The following is a 27,459-nucleotide window of genomic DNA, read 5'->3' on the forward strand; positions in this document are numbered from 1 at the left end:
TAAGATTCTCCAGATTACTACCCACTAAGGACTCCTTATTCATAGCACTGTTATCAAGATCAAGATGTTGATATCATAATTAAAGAACACAATGTAAGAAAAATAAATTTATGCAAATTTGAGGTTATTTTGGCCTCTGAGTTGCAGGTGAAGACGTTAGTAGTAGTGAAGGGACCTGACGAATCCCTCAAGATCGCCCTGAAAACCTTCGCCTGCACATAGCCTATCTTGGCCCCTTCGTTTCTATCTTCTATCTTGAGATGATTTCGGGGCTTTTAGTGTCCCCGCGGCCCGGTCCTCGACCAGGCCTCCACCCCCAGGAAGCAGCCCGTGACAGCTGACTAACACCCAAGTACCTATTTTACTGCTAGGTAACAGGGGCATAGGGTGAAACAAACTCTGCCCATTGTTTCTCGCCGGCGCCTGGGATCGAACCCAGGACCACAGGATCACAAGTCCAGCGTGCTGTCCGCTCGGCCGACCGGCTCCCTGCGAAGAAATTCTCATGCCAAAGATGCCACCCGTGTTTTAAAGTCTGGTAGGAAGAGCTCTCCGGTGCATACAGAGCTCTCACTAGGCTTGCACTGCAGGTGCTGTCACCAGAGTCAACAACATAGAACCAGAAGAATACTTCAGTGTTAATCCAGGCTATAAGAATATCCACACACATCCTTAAACTGGCCTCAGAAGGATGTCCAGGAATGTTAAGAATGCGGTTACCAGGTGACGACTTATACTGAATTTTGTAACTAGCTCATCAAGATTGTAACTTGCTTAGCTAAATGAATTGTGGGGTTCAGTCCCTGAACCCATTATGTGCCTCTGTAACCCTTTCCACTACCGCCCACAAGATGGGTATGGGGTGCATAATAAATGAATTTAACTAACTAACTAACCAGGGGTCAACCCACACGACGACGCTTCGGTCCGTCCTGGATCATTATAGAGTCGTATATGGTGACGAAACGTCGTCGTCTCTCATCATCTTCTAGAGTATGGTTTGGTAATCATATCTTCAGCCACGTTATTGTGACTCATCGTCTACAGGGGGGAGGGGGGGGGGGGGTCACACTGAGAGTGCAGCGAGGAACACGACACAAACCCAAGGGCCTCACCCGTGAGGGCCTCGCCTTACGCTGGCACCCATATGCCTTATAAGTGTGTTCTGAAAGGTGAGACTAAGCTCTAAGAAGCAGGAAGTCAGTGCCTAGGCAGGAAAAGCCACTACAAATGCACGGGAGAAATAAGGCCTCAGAGAGTCCATCACGCACATCTTTGCTGATAAATGTTGACCTAACGACAAGACTGTTGTGTATAGCATTATCTTTGCCCAGCTAAGACAGCCAGGATGACGAGGAGCCATGGCTAAGCAAATGTATAAATGCAATATACATACCGAGATGCATTTCTCAGACACGGTTCCTGCCTCTGTAATCACAAAAGCTCTATAACAGCCAACATCACCCTTATGCACACCTCGTCTGGTATCAACAAGAGCAAGGAACAACCAAACTATTGATTACCTTTGATTCTGACGATCATGGTCCGGTCTCTGACCGGAAGACTAATCTCTTGACTGGAAGACGTATAGAAGATCTTCACTAAGCAGCGGAAAATGAAAGGACCAATACTAGAGTTCTTTCCCTCCCCCCCCCCCCAAAAAAAAGGGTCACGGGGTCACAGGAGTCACCATAACGACAGCAACCAGCACCGCTAACAAGCTAGCAAACTATACCCCCCCCCCGTTCCGTGTGACTTAATTCAATCCATGTTACCGCAGCATTTCTAAGGGTCTTTATTGGCTTGCCTCGCCTTCCTGGTAGTCTCCAGGAGGATATCCTGTCCACACACACACACACACACACACACACACACCACACCACACCACACCACACCACACCACACCACACCACACCACACCACACCACACCACACACACACCACACCACACACCCACACACACACACACCACACCACACCACACCACACCACACCACACCACACCACACCACACCACACACCACACCACACCACACCACACACCACACCACACCACACCACACAACACACACACACACACACACACACACACACACACACCACACCACACCACACCACACCACACACACACACACCACACCACACCACACCACACACACACACACACACACACACACCACACACACACACACACACACACACACACACGCACACGCACACACATACGAGCTAAGGGTGACTGACAAGAGTGGACAACAAGAGGTGTTGACAATGACCGCACCACAACAAGAGGACACGGATGGACGCTTGAGAAATACCCGAGCCACAGAGATGTTAGAAAGTTTTGATGACCAAACCACACACATCAAGTCATGTGTTGTTAACTCACGACTTGGTAATAGTCCACGACTGACCGAAACATCGTCGTCTCATCATCATCTTCTGGCGTGTGGTTTGCTCATCATATCTTCAGTCACGTTATTGTGACTCATTTCCTACATGTTAAAAAGTTTTCTTTTAGGGTCAAGAGTAGTGGGAAAATTAAATGAACTAAAGGTTGTAGAAGCAAACTCAATACATAATTTCAGAAGTGGATTTAATAGAAAACAATGTCATTAGACAATGGGTGGATGGGATCCAAGAGTTAAACCTCAATACCACAAATGAAATAAAAGCAATGATCAATGCGAAAAAAAGATGAATCGAAAGGGAAAATCAGTAAGGTGATGAATGGAACATTGCCAGCGTCAGCAGACACTAAGGCAATACCAGCAGCACGCCAAGCACCAGTAGGGAACACTCCCTATAACACGGTAGTGGATTTATTAGCAAGTAAACAGAGATAATGCTAACGGATACACACAGTACATCTCTGGGACTCTTAACACAGTCATGTACACAAATATACTGGTTGTGTACTCACCTAGTTGTGTTTGCGGGGGTTGAGCTCTGGCTTTGGTCCCGCCTCTCAACCGTCAATCAACAGGTGTACAGATTCCTGAGCCTATCGGGCTCTGTCATATCTACACTTGAAACTGTGTATGGAGTCAGCCTCCACCACCTCACCCCCTAATGCATTCCATTTGTCAACCACTCTGACACTAAAAAAGTTCTTTCTAATATCTCTGTGGCTCATTTGGGCACTCAGTTTCCACCAATACCAGCAATATGTGTGTGTGTGTGTGTGTGTGTGTGTAATTACCTAAGTGTAGTTACAGGATGAGAGCTACGCTCGTGGTGTCCCGTCTTCCCAGCACTCTGTCATATAACGCTTTGAAACTACTGACGGTCTTGGCCTCCTCCACCTTCTCACGTAACTTGTTCCAACCGTCTACCACTCTGTTTGCGAAAGTGAATTTTCTTATATTTCTTCGGCATCTGTGTTTAGATAGTTTAAATCTATGACCTCTTGTTCTTAAAGTTCCAGGTCTCAGGAAATCTTCCCTATCGATTTTATCAATTCCTGTTACTATTTTGTATGTAGTGATCATATCACCTCTTTTTCTTCTGTCTTCTAGTTTTGGCATATTTAATGCCTCTAACCTCTCCCCGTAGCTCTTGCCCTTCAGTTCTGGGCAAGTGCCTTCAGTGTGTGTGTGTGTGTGTGTGTGTACGTACTCAGGTACTCAGTTCCGAAGCCACATGACCCAAACATTTAGTGGTGAGGATGCAATGACTTCGTTTCTCCCGTTTTTCTTATATTCACATTTACATCTGTGTTCTGATATTCATAGAATCTTTAGTGTCGTTATCATGTCTCATTCATTCCGCCTTTCCTCCGATGTGGAGAGGTCTAGTGTCCTTAATCTTTCCTTGTAGCTCAGTCCTCACAAATCGGGAACAATAATATTGTATATCTGTTTCCACCCCCCCCCCCTTTCTAATTTTATTCGATGTTTCCCAATGTTTGCATACCGAGGCTGCATACCCAGGAGAGGGTCCCACAGAGGTTGTTATTAGGACTTGTTGATGATCTTGAAGACGCTGGCCAGGTGCTGTTGACCTCCTTCCGTCTTAAAGGGAGGTTATTGGCACTCTTAATAACATCTTTGTTGTGTTCGGCCTCTGTGAAGGTTCCTGTTGCCACTTTCTCTCTATTAGTTTACTTTTTCTGCCTAATTTTTGTACTGTTTTGTGATCAATTTTGTAGTCTTCTGTGATCAATTTTGTAGTCTTCTGTGATCATTTTTGTACTCTTCTGTGATCATTTTTGTACTCTTCTGTGATCATTTTTGTACTCTTCTGTGATCAATTTTGTACTCTTCTGTGATCAATTTTGTAGTCTTCTGTGATCAATTTTGTACTCTTCTGTGATCAATTTTGTAGTCTTCTGTGATCATTTTTGTACTCTTCTGTGATCATTTTTGTACTCTTCTGTGATCATTTTTGTACTCTTCTGTGATCAATTTTGTACTCTTCTGTGATCAATTTTGTAGTCTTCTGTGATCAATTTTGTACTCTTCTGTGATCAATTTTGTAGTCTTCTGTGATCATTTTTGTACTCTTCTGTGATCAATTTTGTAGTCTTCTGTGATCATTTTTGTACTCTTCTGTGATCAATTTTGTACTCTTCTGTGATCAATTTTGTAGTCTTCTGTGATCAATTTTGTACTCTTCTGTGATCAATTTTGTAGTCTTCTGTGATCAATTTTGTACTCTTCTGTGATCAATTTTGTAGTCTTCTGTGATCATTTTTGTACTCTTCTGTGATCAATTTTGTACTCTTCTGTGATCAATTTTGTAGTCTTCTGTGATCATTTTTGTACTCTTCTGTGATCATTTTTGTACTCTTCTGTGATCAATTTTGTAGTCTTCTGTGATCAATTTTGTACTCTTCTGTGATCAATTTTGTACTCTTCTGTGATCAATTTTGTACTCTTCTGTGATCAATTTTGTAGTCTTCTGTGATCAATTTTGTACTCTTCTGTGATCAATTTTGTACTCTTCTGTGATCAATTTTGTACTCTTCTGTGATCAATTTTGTACTCTTCTGTGATCAATTTTGTACTCTTCTGTGATCATTTTTGTACTCTTCTGTGATCATTTTTGTACTCTTCTGTGATCATTTTTGTACTCTTCTGTGATCATTTTTGTACTCTTCTGTGATCATTTTTGTACTCTTCTGTGATCAATTTTTACTCCTGTGATAATTTTTGTACTCTTCTGTGATCTTTTTTGTACTCTTCTGTGATCATTTTTGTACTCTTCTGTGATCATTTTTGTACTCTTCTGTGATCATTTCTGTACTTTTCTGCAATAATTTTATTCTTTTCTGTGATCATTTCTATACTTACTGCACAACCAGGAAAGACCTGATTTGTTGGACTGTGTCCCTTGGGAGGATACTGGGAGCGGCGTAGAGAGAGAGAGAGAGAGAGAGAGAGAGAGAGAGATAGGGTGAAGGGGAGGTACAAGAGATTGCCATTAAGGACCAGTCATTCTCTTCGGTGATGAGATCATTTGTTTACACTAATAGAGTTGCCTAATCAATGATCACAAAGGCAGACTCACACCATAAAGGTAGAGCACACTCCCCTCGGAGGCACGGATAAGTAACCACCGGTAGGTAACCACTCATAAAGGGGGGGTGAGTAACCTCCGACCTCTTTAAGCAACCTCCTTTGGGGGGCCAAAGAGCCGAAGCTCAACCCCCGCAAGCACAACTAGGCGAGTACACATTCACGTTGATGACTAAAGTTGATGGTGGCAGTAACTCAGACCCACGTGAACACTAGCCACAGTACTCGAGGTGGCTTAGACCACAGTACTCGAGGTGGCTTAGACCACAGTACTCGAGGTGGCTTAGACCACAGTACTCGAGGTGGCTTAGATCAGAGTACTGGAGGTGACTTAGACCAGAGTACTGGAGGTGGCTATACACCAAAGTGTTCCTGTAAGCTGCAGACCAAAGTGGTACCTGGAAGCTGCAGACCAAAGTGGTACCTGGAAGCTGCAGACCAAAGTGGTACCTGGAAGCTGCAGTCAGTTTAGAACAGACATCTTGAAGGTACTTGAAGGCTGGCGACTTATGAAACGATGCGTCACAAGTCTTAGATAAGAAGTCTTCAAGACGCCTTGAAGTCTTTCTTCAAGGCGTCTTCCTTAAGCTGTCTAAGGCCAAAGATCTAAGCAAAGTCTGAAGTCGGTGGGAGGGGGTAATAAAAGCCATATTTCTATACATTTGAGGCATAAACAATGACTGGGACAACGATTGTCTTAAGATTGCGTTACGTGCCGTCCCCCTAGTTCTTCCCCCCTCTACACCTCCGTCTTCTCCTGCGTAGCGTAAAGTACAAATTAGCGCGCGCCGTCTGGACGGAGCACAAAGGAATAATGAAAAGGCGAGTAAGTAGTATTTACGTGACTGGCAGCACTGGTGACTTACCCTGGGGAGCGGGGAAGGTGGTGAGGCGCCTCTCTGTGAGGGAGACTTCCCCCTCACACACGTACAGGCGCGTACACTAGCGCGCGCGCACCTTCACACATATACACGCGCGCGCACACGCACGCTGGGGAAGAGTCCTAGTGGGGGCGGGTCAGAGAGTATCTCTGAGAAAGGAAGCAGAGGGTTATAGTGAGAGCAGAGACCTCAGTGGAGAGAGGGAGGTAGGTAGGGAGGTAGGTTACAAGCGGAGTGCCACAAGGAGCGGTTCTAAGGCCCATCCTGTTTCTAATATATGTCAACGACCTGACAGAGGGCTCTAACTCCTTCATTTTAATGTTTACAGACGATGCAAAACTGATGTGAAGAGTCGGGACAGAGGTAGATTATCGAACATTCCAAACGGATTGGGACATACTCCAGAAGTGGTCTCAAAAATGGCTCCTCGAGTTTAACCGTACCAAATGCAAAGTTATAAGTATTGGAGCAAGAGTGTGAAGATCAGTACAGCAGTATAAGATGACGGGAAGACGGATTCTTCATTCACAATAGGAGAAAAGCCTGAGAGCGGTTATCTTGAGATGATTTCGGGGCTTTAGCGTCCCCGCGGCCCGGTCCTCGACCAGGCCTCCACCCCCAGGAAGCAGCCCGTGACAGCTGACTAACACCCAGGTACCTATTTTACTGCTAGGTAACAGGGACATAGGGTGAAAGAAACTCTGCCTATTGTTTCTCGCCGGCGCCTGGGATCGAACCCAGGACCACAGGATCACAAGTCCAGCGTGCTGTCCGCTCGGCCGACCGGCTCCCAGAAGCCCACATTAGCAGAATAACAACAGTTGTATTCACCTAGTTGTGCTTGCGGGGGTTGAGCTTTGCTCTTTCGACCCGCCTCTCAACTGTCAATCAACTGTTACTAACTACTATTTTTTTACACACACACACACACACACACACACACACACACACACACACACACACACACACACACACACACACACAGGAAGCAGCTGTCTAACTCCCAGGTACCTATTTACTGCTAGGTAACAGGGGGCATTCAGGGTGAAAGAAAATTTGCCCATTTGTTTCTGCCTGGCCTGCCTGCCTGTGTGTGTGTATATACTCATGTATGCTCGCCCATTTGTGCCTGCAGGATCGAGTTTTAGCTCTTGGACCCCGCCTTTCTAACCGCGGGTTGTCTAATGCAACAACTTAAGACATTCTTATCATATTTACTTTTAAAAATATGAATGGGTTTGTCTCCTCAGCTTGCTCATGTACTTCATACCATTCTCCGAACACTCCCCACCTTGAAAACACAAACCGAAACTGTCTCTATTTTTCGCTTGTTACAACTTGTAATCAAGTTGTTACATCTTGGCTTAACGTGTTTATGACGTATTATAACGTATTATAACGTTGTTACAACTTGCTATATTAGTTATGACTGGTTAGGTGTTAAAACTTGTTCGAACGTTGTACCAACGTCGTAGTTTCGGTGTGTGTGTTTGGCGGGCGGCGAGCTGGCAACTTATTAACATCTCTATGGATCATGGGAGTCTCAAGCTTCCCTCCTCTTGTTAAAGTTCATTTTTTTTATTACCACCTAAATAAATTATGGTTAGATGACGGTCTCGCTTCATGCAGGTCGGCGTTCAATCCCCGACCGTCCAAATGGTTGGGCACCATTCCTTTCCCCCCGTCCCATCCCAAATCCATATCCTGACCCCTTCAAAGTGCTATATAGTCGTAATGGCTTTGCGCTTTCTTTCCGATGTGAAGACGCTTGTCCACCTTATTTTCAACCTCGGTATCTTGTATGTTGTGATCATATCCCCCCTCTGTTTCTTATATACTCTAGATTGCGAGATTGAGTTCCATTAGTTTATCCTTGTACCTTAACCCTCTTGGCTCTGGCACCAGTCTTGTTGCAAATGTTTAAAAATTTTCAGCTTTGGCTTTGTGATTTACAAGGTGCGGAGTCCATGCCGGTGCTGCACATTCTTGTATTGGTCTAGAAAATGTTGTTTACAATGCCTTGAAGTCCTGATTTAGGTTTTTAAGCCATAGTGCTAAAATTGTCAGCATCTCATATGGTGCTGATGTTAGTGTGTTTGTGTGTGTGTGTGTGTGTGTGTGTGTGTGTGTGTGTGTGTTTGTGTGTGTGTGTGTGTGTGTGTGTGTGTGTGTGTGTGTGTGTGTGTGTGTTTGTGTGTGTGTGCCTCTGGTGTTAAGTGTCGGAATGTTACCCACTCTGAAGTCTCTTTTTCTGATTCCTGTAGTTGCCTTCTGTAGATGCTTTCTGGTCTCCGGTCTCCCTTTCCCATCTTCATTACCTTACACTAGTTGGGATTGAATTCCAGTAACCATTTGTGTGATCACTTTCCTGGAGATTGTTAGGGTCCTCCTGTAACTTCACGCAGTCCTCATCTGCCTTCACATTCCTCAGCAGCTTTGCATCGTCTGCAAACACTGACATGACCGAGCTCACTCCCTCGGGCAGGTCGTTCACTCAAATTAGTAACAGTGATGGTCCCAGGACAGAGCCCTGTGGGACCCACTTGTTACATTCCTCCAGTATCAAACCTCCTCTCTTGACTGCTTGCTTCCTGTCCCTCAGTCACTCAGTCCAGTGTTTTCCCAGTCATACCAGCCTGCTTCTCCATGTTCAACAGTCTTCCATTGGAAACAGTGTCAAATGTTTTTTGACAGTCTGGAAGAATACCATCTACCAAGCCTTCACTTTCCTGTCTTATTTTAGCAATGTTGTCATAAAACTCAATCAGTTGACCAGACCACACACTAGAAAGTGAAGGGACGACGACGACGACGTTTCGGTCAGTCCTGGACCATTCTCAAGTCGATTGGTCCAGAATGGTCGAGAATGGTCCAGGACGGACCGAAACGTCGTCGTCGTCGTCCCTTCACCTTCTAGTGTGTGTGGTCGGGTCAACATAATTTAGCCACGTTATTGTGACTCATCATCGCCTGGAAACTCAATCAGGTTTGTCAGGCACCACTTTCCATTTTTCAATCTATGCTGATTTTTTGTATTGCATAGTGAGTGTTTGACTTCAGGCGCTCCGCCGTTCTCGACCCAGCACTTTACACAGCACTTTACACAGCACTTTACACAGCACTTTACACAGCACTTTACACAGCACTTTACACAGCACTTTACAAGGAATATTTGGGGGTAATGCCACTGGTCTAGTTTAGTGCCTCCTGTATATCCTAATTATTGAATATTGGGGGACGATGGTTTGCCCCTTTTTCCAGACATCTGGGAGACGCTCCGTCGTAAACGTTTTATTACAAAAGTTTAGATAACGGGTTACTTAAAGTTTAGATAACGGGTTACTTAAAGTTTAGATAACGGGTTACAAGTAACATTACTTCTGCAGCCTCCTTCAGCAGCCAGGGGTGAGATTTGAAGTAATGAGGATGAGAGGGTGATGAGGAGGCGGAGAAAGATAATGAGGGGGGGGGGTAGGAGGAGGAGGGGGTGGTAAAAGGGGGGGGGGGTAGGAGGGGGGGGAGGGGGAGAACCAAGAAGACAACGTCATTGTCAAGAAGACTGTGAACGTGACTGGCAGCTGACACATTGTGGTGTTGCTGGGGTGTGTGTCTGGCCCGTCTCCCTCATCTTCCCCTCATCTTCCCCCCCCCCTCTTTCACTCGCCCCCTCCTCTTCCCCCTCCCACCTTCCCCCCCCCCCCCCTTAACACAAGTGAGAACCCCCCATGTAAGGCACAGAACGCACTGGCAGCGTTTGCAGCTTCAGAAATATAGAACGTCCGGTTAGCCTTAAAGATCTCTGATCCTTCTGGAGGCTAAATACAACCTTCGTAAGACCCCGTCTTGAGTATGCAGCCCGGCATAATACCTTATTAAGAACACCGATCAAGAGAAGACAATATCCGAGTGCGTGCAACAAGACACGTTGCTGAACAAAGGTAACTGGGTTATAAGGAATGACTGAGGAAACTGGAACTTGCCTCACTGGAAGAAATATGAGTATAGGAGACATGATAACGACATGCAGGATTCTAAAGGTAATTAAGTAAACAGAGAAACAATGTTCAGGGAAACGTCAGACCAATCCTGGAATATGCAGCTCTAGCGGGGAATCAGTATATAGTCTCACAAGACTAAATTGGAGAAAGATCAATTAAGGTATGCCACTAGACTAGTACCCGAGCAGATGGATATGAGCTACAAGGAAAGACTACGAGAATTAAATCTCACGTCGCTGGAAGACAGAAAAGGGGAGGGGGGAGACATGATCACCACATAACAGATTCTCAGGGGGAATTGATAGGGTAGATAAGATAGATTATTTCTCAGGTGGTACACCCACAAGGGGACACCAGGTGGAAACTGGGTACTCAAATGAGTAGTTAAAAAATGGAATGCATTAGGCAGTGGTGTGGTGGAGGCTGACCCATACACAGTTTCAAATGTAGATATGATAGAGCCCAGTAGGCTCAGGACATCAGTTGATTGACAGTTTGAGAGGCGGGACCCAAGAGCAGAAGCTCAAGCTCCGTAAGCACAATTAGTTGAGTACACTTTGGTGAGTATACACACACACACACACACACACATACATACACACACACACACACACACACACACACACACACACACACACACACACACACACACATATACAAACAAACCCTGTTATCTTGGTCTTATCGTTGACACCCAAAGGACAGAAGTAATTTAAACTTTGAATTTAAGAAACGAGAAGGTAGGACCACCTACTATGTAGGTGGGTGCGGGTCGTCCCCTCACACCGGTCTCCATCTCTGGCTACCTCTCAAGGGCTCACCTCTGTATCTTAAGGAACACCCTATGTATATTGAGATATAATAAGAATAAGCCAAGCTACACTCAGAAATCACACTAACGTGATGTATATCAATGATATATAATATATAATATATATATACACCGTATCATATGCTATAGAGTATGCGGCTGGCCAGGCCTTGGCTCCGGCCAGCGCCTACCTCACTACGGGCTCGCCATAGCCCGTGCTACTTGGAAATTTTTGTTCTAGATAGCGAATCTTTATCAACAACAGCCCACCTGAGGGCTCCAAGCACTTTCGGCAGCCATGATGAAATAATCCCAGCAACATATTAACGTATTAACAACCCGGCCTTTCAACTGCGTCCTTAAAGTACCTCGCGGTAACCACCGTACCCAAAAGCACACGAACCATGAAAAGATAGCGGCTCTCAAAAAATCCACGTTTTCTATGCATTGGTTAGGTTAGGTTAGGTTAGGGTGGCTTGGGGTTGTACGTTTCTGGTCTGGTTAGGTTAGGGTAGGACACTAGATTTATTACGTTGTGGCGGTCGGGGTCCCTAAGTTGGGGGGTAGAGGATGCAAGGGACAATAGTCTGGTTGGTCAGTCAGTTCTGGTTAAATCGCGCCGGTTTGCAATTTGCAGGACCACTTGTAGATAGAAAGTAGGACACAAAATATAATTTTTTTACTTTTGCAAAAGTTTAATTGTAGGTGACTAATTATTTTCTCTCACACAGGTACGTAATGCAGGTGTGGATGGCTGCCAGCATGCTCGACAGGTGTGCCGCTTACAGGTATGGTTCACATACCTGACTCAAGACACTTTTTTTATATAATACATCCATAAGCTAGGCTCGTCCAAGCGGCGGCCGACCCGCAATGACACAACCATCCAGGTTAAGGCCGTGTGGCTTCATAATCTGTATGTTGTAAAATATAAATGATTGTACTTTAGCATTTTGTGTACAGTTAGGCCTCGGTAAGGTTGGGTGTTCAGTCTCTTGGCATTTATTTGCATTTGTCGTATTTATCCATGGATGAGAGCACATGATCACTGACCATCAGGGTTGTGGATAAAGAGGATTCACAGCGTTAAACAGGTGGTGTTTAGGCTGGATTGACGAGCGATTGGTCGTTGTTTGACATCTGGCTAATACATACAGGTTGTAAATAAATGCTACACATGAAGAAATCCACAAGGGCCGTGACGAGGATTCGATCCTCGTCACGGCCCTTGTGGATTTGTTCATTTGATGCATCACGTTAATGTGTGAAATGCTACACAGTTTCTTGGGTCGTGGGTAGGCCTTGACCCTCTGGTCACGGGTCACCACATTAACCATCACCACGTCAACTGCCCGTCCTCATCAACAATGGTCAATTGCTCGTTAATCTAGCCACCGAACGCCCCTTCATTATGAATGAAAAAGCATTTACACACACGACTGAACCCTGATGGCGTTCGAAATGTTGCTTCGCTGGTTCTCTGTTCGAATCCCACTTGTGTAACGGCTTCTCCCACGCGTTACAAATAAAAAAAGTAAAAACATAAACACCTAACCTATTTTTAGGCCTGACTATACACCAATTTTAAATATATATATATATATATATATATATATATATATATATATATATATATATATATATATATAACTGAAAACTCACACCCCAGAAGTGACTCGAACCCATACTCCCAGGAGCGACGCAACTGGTATGTACAAGACGCCTTAATCCACTTGACCATCACGACCGGACATAATGAGGTGATAGCCGAGGCTATTTGAACCACCCCACCGCCGGCACTCGGATAGTAATCTTGGGCATAGCATTTTACCAAATCACCTCATTCTTTGGGGCACACGTGAGGAACACAAATGCGAACAAGCCTGAATGGTCCCCAGGTGGGGTGGTTCAAATAGCCTCGGCTATCACCTCATTATGTCCGGTCGTGATGGTCAAGTGGATTAAGGCGTCTTGTACATACCAGTTGCGTCGCTCCTGGGAGTATGGGTTCGAGTCACTTCTGGGGTGTGAGTTTTCAGTTGCATATTGTCCTGGGGACCATTCAGGCTTGTTCGCATATATATATATATATATATATATATATATATATATATATATATATATATATATATATATATATATATATATATGAAAATAGCGATTGTGAATAGACGAATCGTCACACTTGATATATATACGTCCTTGGGGTCGGGCGCAGCTTGAACGAACCTAGCGTGAGGGACCGTTAGGAATGCTGGCGAGAACTGGCTGTTTACACGGGTCCCTAACCGCCCCCCAAACATCTTCACTCCCACTTTCTTTTTTACGTGTATGTCTTGGGTTACTCTGTGGTACTCTCCGCGGCACTCAAGGTGGCCCTCGAGGTTATACACGAGTGGCACATGGGTGGCACTCAGGATGGCAGAGATATTAATAGATGTAACTGGGTATGATGACTTGCTTGTGGCTGTGAGGGTGGGAGGTGCCCCACAGGGCGAGGTCAAGGTCTCTCTGGAGACTTGACCCCTCTGACCTTAGCTCAACATCGCCTCAAGGTCAATAAAACATATTCGCTTCCAAGACTATTAAGGCCCTTGTTTGTGTGTTCTGAATATAAGAAACGGATTGTTGTTGTGGTGTGTGTGTGTGTGTACTCACCTATTTGTACTCGCCTATTTGTGCTTGCGGGGGTTGAGCTTTGGCTCTTTGGTCCCGCCTCTCAACTGTCAATCAACTGGTGTACAGATTCCTGAGCCTACTGGACTCTATCATATCTACATTTGAAACTGTGTATGGAGTCAGCCTCCACCACATCACTGCCTAATGCATTCCATCCGTTAACTACTCTGACACTGAAAAAGTTCCTTCTAACGTCTCTGTGGCTCATGTGGGTACTCAGTTTCCACCTGTGTCCCCTTGTTCGCGTCCCACCAGTGTTGAATAGTTTATCCTTGTTTACCCGGTCGATTCCTCTGAGGATTTTGTAGGTTGTGATCATGTCTCCCCTTACTCTTCTGTCTTCCAGTGTCGTAAGGGGCATTTCCTGTGTGTGTGTGTGTGTGTGTGTGTGTGTGTGTGTGTGTGTGTGTGAGAGAAGTACTCGCCTAGTTGTGCTTGCAGGGTTGAGTATAGCCTGCTGGCCCCGCCTTCTAAACATCAGCTTAATTACTGATTCTGCTTGACAGATTTTCAATATATTTATATTTAGAAACGAATACTGTTAGTTTCAACCACTTTATTTCTCATTATACTTATTGATTACTCTAAAACCTGTTATCTGTAATTAAATTTGCATATCTACTTTAAGACTACCGGGAGGAAGTGAGGGAGAGAGAGAGAGAGAGAGAGAGAGAGAGAGAGAGAGAGAGAGAGAGAGAGAGGGGAAGGAATGAGTGATTTATAAGCAGCCAAAATTCACTCCTCATAATATTCACAAATTTCCAGTGCCGGCATCTCAGATAATTTAATTAAAAATCTCTTTAGAACAAACAATATAATTACCTTGCCGTCCCGGCCAGCCAATCACAGCCCTCCCTCTACCCTCTTACGTCACGACATTCTGCTAGCTGGAAGGTGATTGGTTGATGAATACAAGAACCTGTCCCTTGTCAGATAAACCAGTCGTATATATATCTATATATACAAATAACCATAACGTATGCTGGCATATAATGATGGTATATGCGATATACCCCTGCAGACTTAGGGTAAATGTTAGCTATGTTAGGGCCTTCCTCACCAGGGTGTAGGCTGCCTCACATGATGTATTGATGATGTTGCATGATGTATTTTAGAGTATTTTATTAAACTCATAACTAAACGCATTTAGTTTTTTGTTTACTTTGAGAGTTAATGTGCATTCACTCCCATGTGACGTGCTGGCCGACCCCGTCAACATTCACTCCCTCTCTCTGAACCGGCTGTGGCGTGCTGGCCGGTTCCGTCAATATTCGGATAATTCCTCCCCCTGCAACCGGACCGTGCACTGAACGCTGTCAGATGAAGGGTTATACGGTACAGTATGGCAATCAGGAAGAGTTAATTGGCTTGTTTGTCCCCGGGGGCTGAGCCGTATTGGTGTGTGTGTCAGTGAGTCCGTCGGCTGATACACAAGGTCCTTGGTGGTGGTGGTCTGCTACAGGGCCAGTAGTAGGCCTTGTGGTGGGGGTGGTGGTGGTGGCTATGGTGGTGGTGGTGGTGGTGGCTGTGGTGGTGGGGGTGGCTGTGGTGGCTATGGTAGCTATGGTGGTGGCTGTGGTGGTGGGGGTGGCTGTGGTGGCTATGGTAGCTATGGTGGTGGCTGTGGTGGTGGTGGCTATGGTAGCTATGGTGGTGGCTATGGTAGCTATGGTGGTGGCTGTGGTGGTGGGGGTGGCTGTGGTAGGCCTGGTGGTGGTGGTGGCTGTGGTTATGGTGGGGGTGGGGGTGGTTGTTTGGGTGTGTACTTGCCTATTACCACTCGCCTATCTGTGCCTACAGGGGGGGGGGTGAGGGGGATCTGGCTCTTCATGCCCCGTCCACCAGCCTTGCTGTACCTGTTGCGTTATAATTGAATTCTTCTGACGTTCGAATTCTTTGTCGAATCTCAGCCTTAGAGTTGTGGATGGAGGTGGCTTCCACCACCTCTACCTTCAGTGCATTCTACTTCAACTCGTCCTCCTAATAGACCGTCCTATTTTGGCGTATACTCTACCTAAGGCCAAAAATGGTCGTCCTAGAAAATTGAAGCAGATCGCAAAATTGACGCACTGTCCCGTTTTCTGTTTTGGGTCCTCAGGTAGGTTAGGATAAGGGCAGATTAGTAGGACAGTTTCTGGACGTTGGGAAACCTTAGGAGGACTTTGTGTGCGCACATTTTTATAGTGTGTACTATTATATAAACTGTGGGTTGGTTGGTGTTGTCGTCGTCGATCCTTCTCTATGGACAACCCGACCCACAACTCGGCAGAGTGCTTATACTAGGAGATCACCCTTGGCGCTTCTGGCTCTTGGAGAGGGGCTCAACGTCACGCGTTTAGGGGATGCGGCTCCAACACTTAGCCTCGTTGTCACGTGCACACACCCACTCGAGCCGCTGTGACTCCCCACTCTCTCCTTATGAGATATGATCTCCTCAATCCCCCTATGATTTACTAGTATTACCTCCTACCCTGTCCACAGCAGTGGTTCTTGGTTCTTTCTCTCTCCTTCTTTACTACCTCCTGGGAAGCCTCACTAGGACAAGGGCAAACACCAGCAAATTGTGACACATTTACTGAACAAAGCACATACACGATACATACACACATATAATAATAATGAATCCTATACACTATAATATCACAATCAGGTTGCACTCCAACACCATCAGAACTCTATTATCAGCTTATCAAGTGGTACCCTACCTCCTGGTTCACCACCTGATACTATTAACCTCCTCAAGTTGATGAAGCCTACATACACTGTTGCACTATCAGCAAGATAATGTATATATAGAAAATCAGCATTTGAATGCAATAACATACACCAGTATAAATGTTCATTGATACTTCAGTATAAAAAAACTCCTTGACATAAGAATGCCAACAGTCACTCACCTCTCACTGCGTCTTGCACGCTAATGACAACCAAACACTATCAACTCCCTACAAGTAATCCACCAGAACTTCCCCTTCCACCTCTGGAAGTTCACAACCCTAATATCCTTAGGTTCTTCCGGGCTTCACTACCAGGATCCTCTGCAGCTCCTCCAGGCTGCTATCATGAAGTTTCCTTGTGCAACTACGGTGCTTCACCCTTCTGTTAGGTTCTTCCACAGCTCTCTTGGCTGCTACACCACCTCTACAGAAGCACGTGACACTCCTCTTCACTGCTGCTTCTCCTCACAGCTCGAGGTCCTCTGCTCCACTACCTTGGAGTCTCATCAGCTACATCATCTGCTGGCTTCGAAGTTCTCAGCAACTTCTTCCCCAAAGACAAACCTGCAACCCATCGACGTTCCAATAAAATGTTCCCCATTAACACATAAACAAAAATAACCACACAATATGCTTGCCTCAAACCTCTATCTGTTCTCTACATACAGTGAGAGTGGACTCCCCCGTTTTGGGCGGGTCCATACTCCACCTCGCCTGGCGGCGGCGTCCTCACTCGCTGGGAGGGTCTTCCTCCATCCGGAGCCAGGCTCCCTCAGTCGTCCGCCAGAGCTCAGAGTGGACGGACGTCGCTCCGTGCTCCTCCCTCTTCACTCTCCTATTTCAGGCCTTCTGCCTTATTAAAACATGTCTAACTTATACATAAACATTGCTACTGTCGCTGGGCACACGACCAAACTACAAGTAATCACTATGAACTGGCGTTTATCGTGCTTACCACAGATTAATTGGTCGAGGGCGCTTTCCCTCTGACGGCGTCTGGTCAGGGCGCTCCACACAGCCCACAATAATGCTTCTGGGCGATTAAATATCTGCTCGCCGACCAGGACTTGAGACCACAACGTTCCCAGCTCGATTCCACAGCTGGTACGTCTACACACTTCTCTTCTCTTCGAGATATATCACTAGGGGTTCCCTTCTGACGGGAGCTCAAACGGAGCGCGGCTTCCCCCTGCGATGTCTGGCACTCAAGTGAGGTCAAGGTCCTCCGGAAGCGAGCCTCACGCCTCCAGCAAAGTGTCCACATCTCCTAGCCAGTCATTTATCTATTTTCTTCTGCATTGCCCATAATCTCAAACTGTTACACATATCCAACCAACCATTTTTTCATATGGGTTATCACCTCAATACTTGCTAGACCTTCTAGTTAGGTCAGGCTTGCTGAATAACTCTCAAGAAGGGAGACTCGTTTCTCCTGCAGGCTGAGATCATAACACTCCCCTCCCCTTATTTTTGAGAGTTATTCCAGTGGCAAAGCTCGGGATAATACATCCGCCACCACGCTGTCTCGTTCTTTAACCGATATACTCTCTTAGGAGTCTACAATTAATTCGTTGCACCTTGCAACATCTGGCTCACAACTCTCCAGAAACATGATCTTCTCATAAACGATTTGACTTCTCTGGCACCTCTTGGCTAGGCTGTCCTTCTTGGACGCCTGCAATCCATTGGTCCACTCTACTTACTGTCTCCACCCTCCGTTTCCTCGTCTTCTTCTCTTCTCGTCCAGAGTCAGACATCTACTGTCTGTATCTCCTCTGTCGTCTTCATACTTCCATCTACTGCCGTTATACTTCCGTCTCCTGTCATCATACTTCACTCCCTCGTCTTCACCAACTATCCTCCCTTTCGTCTCCTCATTTGTCCAAGACCTCATCCTGTTTGACTTCCACCGAGTCCTCGGCTTTCCTCTATTCCTCCATGCTTGTATCATCTTCCTCTCCCCACACTTTTTACCTCTATGCAACTCCATTTCTTCTCCTTCAACTCTTCTTCGTTCCCTAAAAGTTTCTTCGGGCACTGTATTACATCCAACAGCACTCGACCGTACACGTCGCCTTGCCTCTCCCAGAGTGCTCGTAAGCATCTCTCCACACATACTGTCTCTTCTCCTTTCATTTTCTCGGCTACTACTCTTCTTCACTATCTCTCCGCCACGTTTTCTGTGAAACATGTCAACTCCTGACATCTCAAACACCTTAACTCCACTATCCCTATGCCTCTGTGCTCGTGGACAACGTGACGCTCTACTCCCGTCCTCAGTATGTCCACATCTTTCCTCATTCCTACTCAGCACAGTTGCATTCACCTTCCGACTCTTAATTTCAGCAGTCTGGGCTCTACTCAGGTCCGCTCTCTTCTCACGATTCTTCTTCGGCTGGGCCATCTTCACTTTTGACCTCACCGAGACTTCATTTTTCTGGGCTGGACCTTCATCAAACAGCCACGCTATATCTACGTCGATATCTTCTACCGGTTTAATTGACACTGTCTCATCTTCTCCAGTGTCTTCCTTGTCGGCCACCTCTGCCTTCGTCACTACCGAGACAGGGTACTCAATGGCTTGGCGGTCTCCTGACTCAACTCCTCGGATGTCAGTCAGGTTCACACTCTCAGGTGTCCCACCCGTGCCATGGCCTTCTGGGCACTCCTCTGGCACAGTCTCCGCTATGACTCTTGTCAACACCTTTGTCCCGCACAAGTCATTCCCCAAGATCACTTGGACTCCTGGAATAGGTATGTCGGGGCACACTCCCAACATCACCTCTGCCGACACATATTCCGACCTTAGCTGGACAGTACATACGGGCATGTCACTCTCAGACAATAACCCATATACTTTCATCCTACTCCTGCCAGCTAACCGTCGATCATTCCCAATCAGGCTTCTCGTAATCAAGCTCTGATTAGCTCCGGTATCTCTTAAGATACCAACTTCTACCTCAGGTTGGCCTCCTACACTGATCCAACCTTTGCTCATGAATGGCCTATACCTCTCGTTCACTAAGTTCGCTCTCTGTGGTTTGTCTTGGAACACATTAGTATATTTACCTCGGGGGTCACACATGGCCAGGGTCACAACTCTCTTGCCCTGCCGACAATCTCGCATCACGTGACCCAATCCGTTACAATTGTAACATCTCATCTGGGAAAAATCTCTTCTATATGTACCAAAGTAGCTCTGACTCTGCCCACTCGTATTGGAGTTCCTCGGGCCAGACGTACTACTCGTACTCTGTGGAGCTTTACTGGATTCTTGATTTCCTGGATACCGATCAGTTTCTCGTTTTGCTCCTCCATCTTCACTTTCAGACGAAGTGCGCGACCTACTCTTCTGAGTTTTTGGGTACTTACTTTTATCTGCCCATTTATCAAAATTTTTCTCACCCCAAACTCTTCTGGGTCTTTCATAATTTCTTCCTCCCCAGACTCCATTGGATCTGCTATTGCTGCATCTCGCCTCGCTTCTCACTCTGTTCTCCCTTAAGCTCTTGTACGCTTCAGTAATCATATCCGCCCTATCTGCGGCATCTTTCACCTCCTTTATCCCTGCTTCTTGGATCTTGAACTTTGTTTCGGGATGCATCATCTCCAAGAACTTCTCCATGACCATCAGTTGCTTCAGGTCAGCATAAGATCCAACTCCAGCAGCCTCAATCCACTTCTGGAATCGTCTTTCCAGATCCCTTGCTGTCTCAGCAAACGTACATGCTCCAACTTTGATCATCTCTCTGAAGCGCTTCCTATAAGCTTCTGGGGTTAACTGAAACGAGCGTAATATGCTGCTCTTTACCGTGGCATAATCCTGGCACTCTTCCAGTGACAATTGGGTGTATGCCTCCCTGGCTGCACCGGTCAATCTTAACTGGACCAGCTGGGCCCATTCCTCCTGTGGCCACTCCTTGATACTGGCTACTTTCTCAAAATGCTCGAAGAAGCTCTCTGCCTCTTCGGGAACAAACAAGGGAATGTCCTTCTCCCTAACCCTAACCTCTGGTGGGTGTGATACCTGGGTGGTGCTCTCTGGCAACCCATGTTCAATCCTTTGTTCAGCCAAGGTTCTATTCGCTTCTATCTGCATTTGTTTTGTTCTCTCTTTTTCTTTTTCGACCTGGGCTTTTTCTTTTTCGACCTCTAGTCTTGCTTTCTCTTTTTCTTTCTCTTGTTCCAACTCCAGTTCTCTTATTCTGGTTTTCTCTTTTTCTACTTCCAGTTTGGTTTTCTCGGCTTCATTTTTCATCTGGAGTTCCAATTTCATCTTTTCCAGCTGGAACTGTCTCTCCTTGTCCTCTCGTTGTTGCTGCATCTGGAGCTCTAACTGGAATCTCTCCAAGCTCCTATTTCGGCTACTCCTGCTACTGCGGCTACTCCTGCTGCTCCTACTTGATCCCTGGGATCTCACGTCATCCTGCCCATCATCCTCCTTTCCACTTTCAGCTCCTTTCTGGGCTCCTTGTTCTGCCGCTTCACTTCTGGCTCTCAACTGCCTCAGGATCTCATCCTTCATCCCAGCTACTTTAGATGCTTTCAACCTGATGCCACATTTTTCTGCTATTTGTTTCAATTGATCCCTCGTGCAACCTTCTAAATCCTCAGGCTTGCCTGACTCCACAAACGCTTGCACCTTATCCATCTTTGTCCTGTGAGTCTTCCCAAGAGAGAGAGTATACACCTGCGATCACACAGTTTATTTCAGCAAGGGTGTACAAATCCACTCTTGGACAGGGTGTGGGTGTGTCAGTTCACTCTCCCGGACACAGGCCCCCAATTTATTATATAAACTGTGGGTTGGTTGGTGTTGTCGTCGTCGATCCTTCTCTATGGACAACCCGACCCACAACTCGGCAGAGTGCTTATACTAGGAGATCACCCTTGGCGCTTCTGGCTCTTGGAGAGGGGCTCAACGTCACGCGTTTAGGGGATGCGGCTCCAACACTTAGCCTCGTTGTCACGTGCACACACCCACTCGAGCCGCTGTGACTCCCCACTCTCTCCTTATGAGATATGATCTCCTCAATCCCCCTATGATTTACTAGTATTACCTCCTACCCTGTCCACAGCAGTGGTTCTTGGTTCTTTCTCTCTCCTTCTTTACTACCTCCTGGGAAGCCTCACTAGGACAAGGGCAAACACCAGCAAATTGTGACACATTTACTGAACAAAGCACATACACGATACATACACACATATAATAATAATGAATCCTATACACTATAATATCACAATCAGGTTGCACTCCAACACCATCAGAACTCTATTATCAGCTTATCAAGTGGTACCCTACCTCCTGGTTCACCACCTGATACTATTAACCTCCTCAAGTTGATGAAGCCTACATACACTGTTGCACTATCAGCAAGATAATGTATATATAGAAAATCAGCATTTGAATGCAATAACATACACCAGTATAAATGTTCATTGATACTTCAGTATAAAAAAAACTCCTTGACATAAGAATGCCAACAGTCACTCACCTCTCACTGCGTCTTGCACGCTAATGACAACCAAACACTATCAACTCCCTACAAGTAATCCACCAGAACTTCCCCTTCCACCTCTGGAAGTTCACAACCCTAATATCCTTAGGTTCTTCCGGGCTTCACTACCAGGATCCTCTGCAGCTCCTCCAGGCTGCTATCATGAAGTTTCCTTGTGCAACTACGGTGCTTCACCCTTCTGTTAGGTTCTTCCACAGCTCTCTTGGCTGCTACACCACCTCTACAGAAGCACGTGACACTCCTCTTCACTGCTGCTTCTCCTCACAGCTCGAGGTCCTCTGCTCCACTACCTTGGAGTCTCATCAGCTACATCATCTGCTGGCTTCGAAGTTCTCAGCAACTTCTTCCCCAAAGACAAACCTGCAACCCATCGACGTTCCAATAAAATGTTCCCCATTAACACATAAACAAAAATAACCACACAATATGCTTGCCTCAAACCTCTATCTGTTCTCTACATACAGTGAGAGTGGACTCCCCCGTTTTGGGCGGGTCCATACTCCACCTCGCCTGGCGGCGGCGTCCTCACTCGCTGGGAGGGTCTTCCTCCATCCGGAGCCAGGCTCCCTCAGTCGTCCGCCAGAGCTCAGAGTGGACGGACGTCGCTCCGTGCTCCTCCCTCTTCACTCTCCTATTTCAGGCCTTCTGCCTTATTAAAACATGTCTAACTTATACATAAACATTGCTACTGTCGCTGGGCACACGACCAAACTACAAGTAATCACTATGAACTGGCGTTTATCGTGCTTACCACAGATTAATTGGTCGAGGGCGCTTTCCCTCTGACGGCGTCTGGTCAGGGCGCTCCACACAGCCCACAATAATGCTTCTGGGCGATTAAATATCTGCTCGCCGACCAGGACTTGAGACCACAACGTTCCCAGCTCGATTCCACAGCTGGTACGTCTACACACTTCTCTTCTCTTCGAGATATATCACTAGGGGTTCCCTTCTGACGGGAGCTCAAACGGAGCGCGGCTTCCCCCTGCGATGTCTGGCACTCAAGTGAGGTCAAGGTCCTCCGGAAGCGAGCCTCACGCCTCCAGCAAAGTGTCCACATCTCCTAGCCAGTCATTTATCTATTTTCTTCTGCATTGCCCATAATCTCAAACTGTTACACATATCCAACCAACCATTTTTTCATATGGGTTATCACCTCAATACTTGCTAGACCTTCTAGTTAGGTCAGGCTTGCTGAATAACTCTCAAGAAGGGAGACTCGTTTCTCCTGCAGGCTGAGATCATAACAGTACTCGCCTAGTTGTGGTTGCGGGGGTTGAGCTTTGGCTCTTTGGTCCCGCCTCTCAACCGTCAATCAACTGTGCGTGTGTGTGTGTTTGCTGGAAGGGAGGGGTGGATGGTTGAGTGCGTTTCTATAACTGGTTTTTTATTTTAATTTCATTTCCAATCTCTCTCTCTCTCTTACACTAGACACGGGTTCATTAGGGCTGTCGGATGAAATACCTAGTGAAAGTGCAAGCAAGAGCTGTAATCCTATCTCAGCTCAGTTGAAGCCTGCTATTAGAGACGCATTTATTTCATGAGCCAATAATATGCATTATTATGAATAAGCTTTATTCATTAAGTAACAGTTATATAAGGAAGAGGATGAGCCTGTAGCCAACTGTGTGCCAGAGCCTTCATGTGATCAGGTGACCTGATCTCCCGTGTGACATCCTATTGAGCGAACAAGTTCCTGATGCGAGTCAGCCTAGGAATGAATGATAGCTCATTCACTCATTTCACTCATAGGAATGTAGCGACGCTCTTGGGGAAAAGCTAGTTCCAGCATGAGTTTGTTGAAGGTTGAAAGACCTTCACTAGTTGCCCCCTAGTTATAGGGGGCAACTACTGGTTGTCCATGAAGTTGGGCCAGGTGCGGAACTTTGAAAAAATTGGTCCTTGTACATAACAGTAAGACCACCAACGTCACGACGGTGTTGCAGGCTCTGATGTTCAGACCGTTCCCACCAGACTTGGTGAGGACTAGAGATAAGCCTTCCTGCCCGTCTCTCCACTTTGTCCAACAGTCTGATGAATGATGGGGGGGGGGGGTGCATACTCTAGATGAGAGGGAACTTGTGCTTCATATATGGGTTTGCAGCCCCTGCTGTCAAGAGGGTGCGAGATGCGCCGTAGTGCTGTAAGTTTCCTGGCTGCCTTTTGGGCAAGGTTAAGTCCGTGGCTCTTCATTGTCATTGAAGAGTCGAACTTCCTTCCAAAAAGTCAATTTCATATGTGAAGTCTAGGATTTTGCCACTCGTTTGCATGCCTGTTCGATTTGCAATATGCAATCTAGGTTTTCATCATAGCCTTTATTTTGTCAGCCGCAAATGTGACCTGCCGTCTCGTACCCCAGGGTAGAAATCGATGAAAGTGTGTGATTGATGAGTCTTGTAGCCGTCGGCATTTCTTTCTGTATGTGAAGGTTAGAGTACAGTCATCAATATAGGCTGGAGCTTCAGGAATGAAATGAAATAGATCTTTGAAGTAAACATTCCACAGCAGAGGGCCAAGCACACTACCCTGTGGAACGCTGCCACCAATTGAATGACTGGGATTCTGCTCCATTGAGGACTACCCTTAGAGTCCGTTCTTGAAGGTAGTCATATATTAACTCTTAAGATATAATGGTCTGTAGTTACCAACCACTGAGCGGCTCTTCTTTTTGTGCACAGGAACACCATCTTTGTTCTTCCATAAGGAGGGCTACAGTCCTTGAGTCAGGCACAGTTGGAAGAGCAACGTGAGAGGTGGAGCCAACAGGTCAGCGCAGCTACGAAGTAGTCTTGGACTGACCTTATCTGGCCCCTCAGCTTTGTTTGTGTCTAGCGTCTTATGGAGATGGAGAACTTGAGCCTGCTTTATAACCACTTCAGTCATCCTGGACACAGTGCTTGGGGCAAGATGTGGAGGCTGACGTTCAGGATCAGGGACCTGCATCTTGGCAGCAAAATGATTCGCCAGTAGATCAGCCTTCTCCTGATTGCTGGTCGCCATAGTCCTATTCACAAGGGTTAAGAGGCGGGAGTGTGCCCTCAGATGACTATCCCTGCCGATCCTTCACCAGGGACCACCAGGTCTTAACTCCAATCCTTGCACTTGCAAGTTTTATTGGAGTTTCGGATTCTCATCAGGATGTTGCCCACTTTTGAACTTCTTTCATTTTACAAGATTGCCCGTGACGGTTTCTGCTATGAGCCGAGTAATGCCTTTTATATGCCCTCCAGACCTTGTATTTGGCCTTAGCTTTGTTTTCTCTCTCTCCTCTCTCTCTCTCTCTCTCTCTCTCTCTCTCTCTCTCTCTCTCTCTGTCTCTGTCTCTGTCTCTCTCTCTCTGTCTCTCTCTCTCTGTCTCTCTCTCTCTGTCTCTCTCTCTCTCTGTCTCTCTCTCTCACACACACACACACCAGCACAACATATTGATTGTTACCATTTAAGCCTCTTATTATCGGGTACGGACTCTGCCCCCTCCCCCCCTCCCTACCGCCAGGTTCAGCTCTGCCCAGGTCACTTATCTCTCCATTATCGGAAATAACAAATTTGCGGCTGTGAACATCGATTCACTTCTGGGCTCTTGATTTAAGAAACTAATTTGCATATCTGGAGTAAGCTCAGCCTTCAAACTACCAGCTGGTACTTATTTTTTATTTATTTTTTATTTCCTCGCCTTTACTTGTATTTAAAATATTGATTCTTCAGCAGTATTATTGATAGTTTATGGAATTTGCAAGTTAAGAGTCGCAGTGTAGCAGCAGATCGTCTTGACACCTGCTCCAAGAATTTTATCAAGTACATTTGTTTATTCTGTACTATAGAAGTACAGCACTTTTTTTGTTAGGGAATTTATTGTTAGGCTACTGTTAGAGGAAAGAAAGCTTTTGGGGAAAACAAAGCACTTGGAAGGGGTCAGGATAAGGATTCGGGATGGGTCGGGGGGGAAGGAATGGTGCCCAACCACTTGGACGGTCGGGGATTGAACGCCGACCTGCATGAAGAGAGACCGTCGCTCTACCGTCCACCCTTATCAAGTCTTGAATTAATTAATATATATAATAACACACACTTGAAGTGTGTGTGATTATATATATATATTAATTAACTCGGGAATTGATAACGCTGGACGTAAAACGCCGACGATCTCGCTTCATGCAGGTCGGTGTTCAATCCCCTATATCACTGAAATTCCTTTTCAGGAAATCTGTGAATCAAGGGATAGTTCTCCTAGAGTGACCAAACTCTCACAAGTCAAGCCTGGCCTCGGGTCGGGCTAGGGGGAGTAGAAGAACTCCTAGAACCCCATCAAGCAGTGTAAATATGCTAATGACTCCCCCCTATTTTCAAAGGCAGAAAGAGTTCAGAGGAATGGTTGACCGTGCATGTCTCTAGGCTGAAGTGCAAAAGCCTAAGACAAGATAATCATTTACCATATCACTGTGAACCATCTAATAAAATCAATGTAACATGGTTCATTAAATAATTATATATATATATATATATATATATATATATATATATATATATATATATATATATATATATATATTTAATATATATATAATATATATTATATCCTGCTTTACAAACCTGCCCAGAGTTTGGCAAACGGTCACCGTTTATTAGGTGACCGTTTCCGAATAAACGGTAATAAACGGTCACCGGATATTCGGACAAAATACTTCCAGTGGATGTGGTATGAAAGAGGCACTTCTAATAAACCTTTTGATAAGGTACCACATGAAAGTCTATCAAAAGAAATTATAAGCACCCGCAACAAATGGCAGAATACTAGAATGGATGAAACAATGGCTAAAACCAAGAAAGCAAAGGGTCGTCCTGAACGGAAATGAATGTGACTAGAGAAAAGTTGTTGTTTAAGATTCAGCTGCTGGGAACAAAAGGTTCCAAGTAGCACGGGCTATGGTGAGCCCGTAGTGGACTTACCTGGCACAGGAGCGGGACAAGTAGCACGGGCTATGGTGAGCCCGTAGTGGACTTACCTGGCACAGGAGCGGGACAAGTAGCACGGGCTATGGTGAGCCCGCAGTGGACTTACCTGGCACAGGAGCGGGACAAGTAGCACGGGCTATGGTGAGCCCGCAGTGGACTTACCTGGCACAGGAGCGGGACAAGTAGCACGGGCTATGGTGAGCCCGTAGTGGACTTACCTGGCACAGGAGCGGTGCTGTAACTTGGTCGGACTAGAGAAATGTTGAGTGGGGTGCCTCAGGGTCCATTTTGGGGCCAAGCCTTTTTCTCACATACGTCAATGACATCGATGAGAATATTACAAACCACATAAGATTTATGATAAAGTAGGAAGTGAAAATGCTAC

The 27,459-nt window shown here is 46.0% G+C and overlaps 1 protein-coding gene and 1 long non-coding RNA gene across 8 annotated transcripts in view; one reads left to right on the plus strand and one right to left on the minus strand.

The window, feature by feature from the left end:
* The window catches only part of LOC123763595 (serine-rich adhesin for platelets), a 188,763-nt gene that overhangs the window by 59,672 nt on the left and 101,632 nt on the right, over positions 1-27,459 (plus strand). For 2 of the 7 annotated variants that reach the window (XM_069304579.1, XM_045750805.2), the window contains one exon: positions 11,941-11,997. The exons of the other annotated variants lie outside the window; for them this stretch is intronic. The gene's annotated coding sequence lies outside the window, so the exon portion shown is untranslated. The remainder of the gene's footprint in view (positions 1-11,940; positions 11,998-27,459) is intronic. 7 annotated transcript variants of the gene reach the window in all.
* On the minus strand, positions 16,447-18,043 carry LOC138352249 (uncharacterized). Its single transcript, XR_011222726.1, has 2 exons — positions 17,561-18,043; positions 16,447-17,169 (listed from the first exon to the last, which is right to left on the minus strand). It is a non-coding gene; the product is annotated as an uncharacterized lncRNA (long non-coding RNA).

The sequence above is a fragment of the Procambarus clarkii genome, chromosome 52, assembly GCF_040958095.1.
Source record: "Procambarus clarkii isolate CNS0578487 chromosome 52, FALCON_Pclarkii_2.0, whole genome shotgun sequence".
In the NCBI taxonomy this organism is placed as follows: domain Eukaryota; kingdom Metazoa; phylum Arthropoda; class Malacostraca; order Decapoda; family Cambaridae; genus Procambarus; species Procambarus clarkii.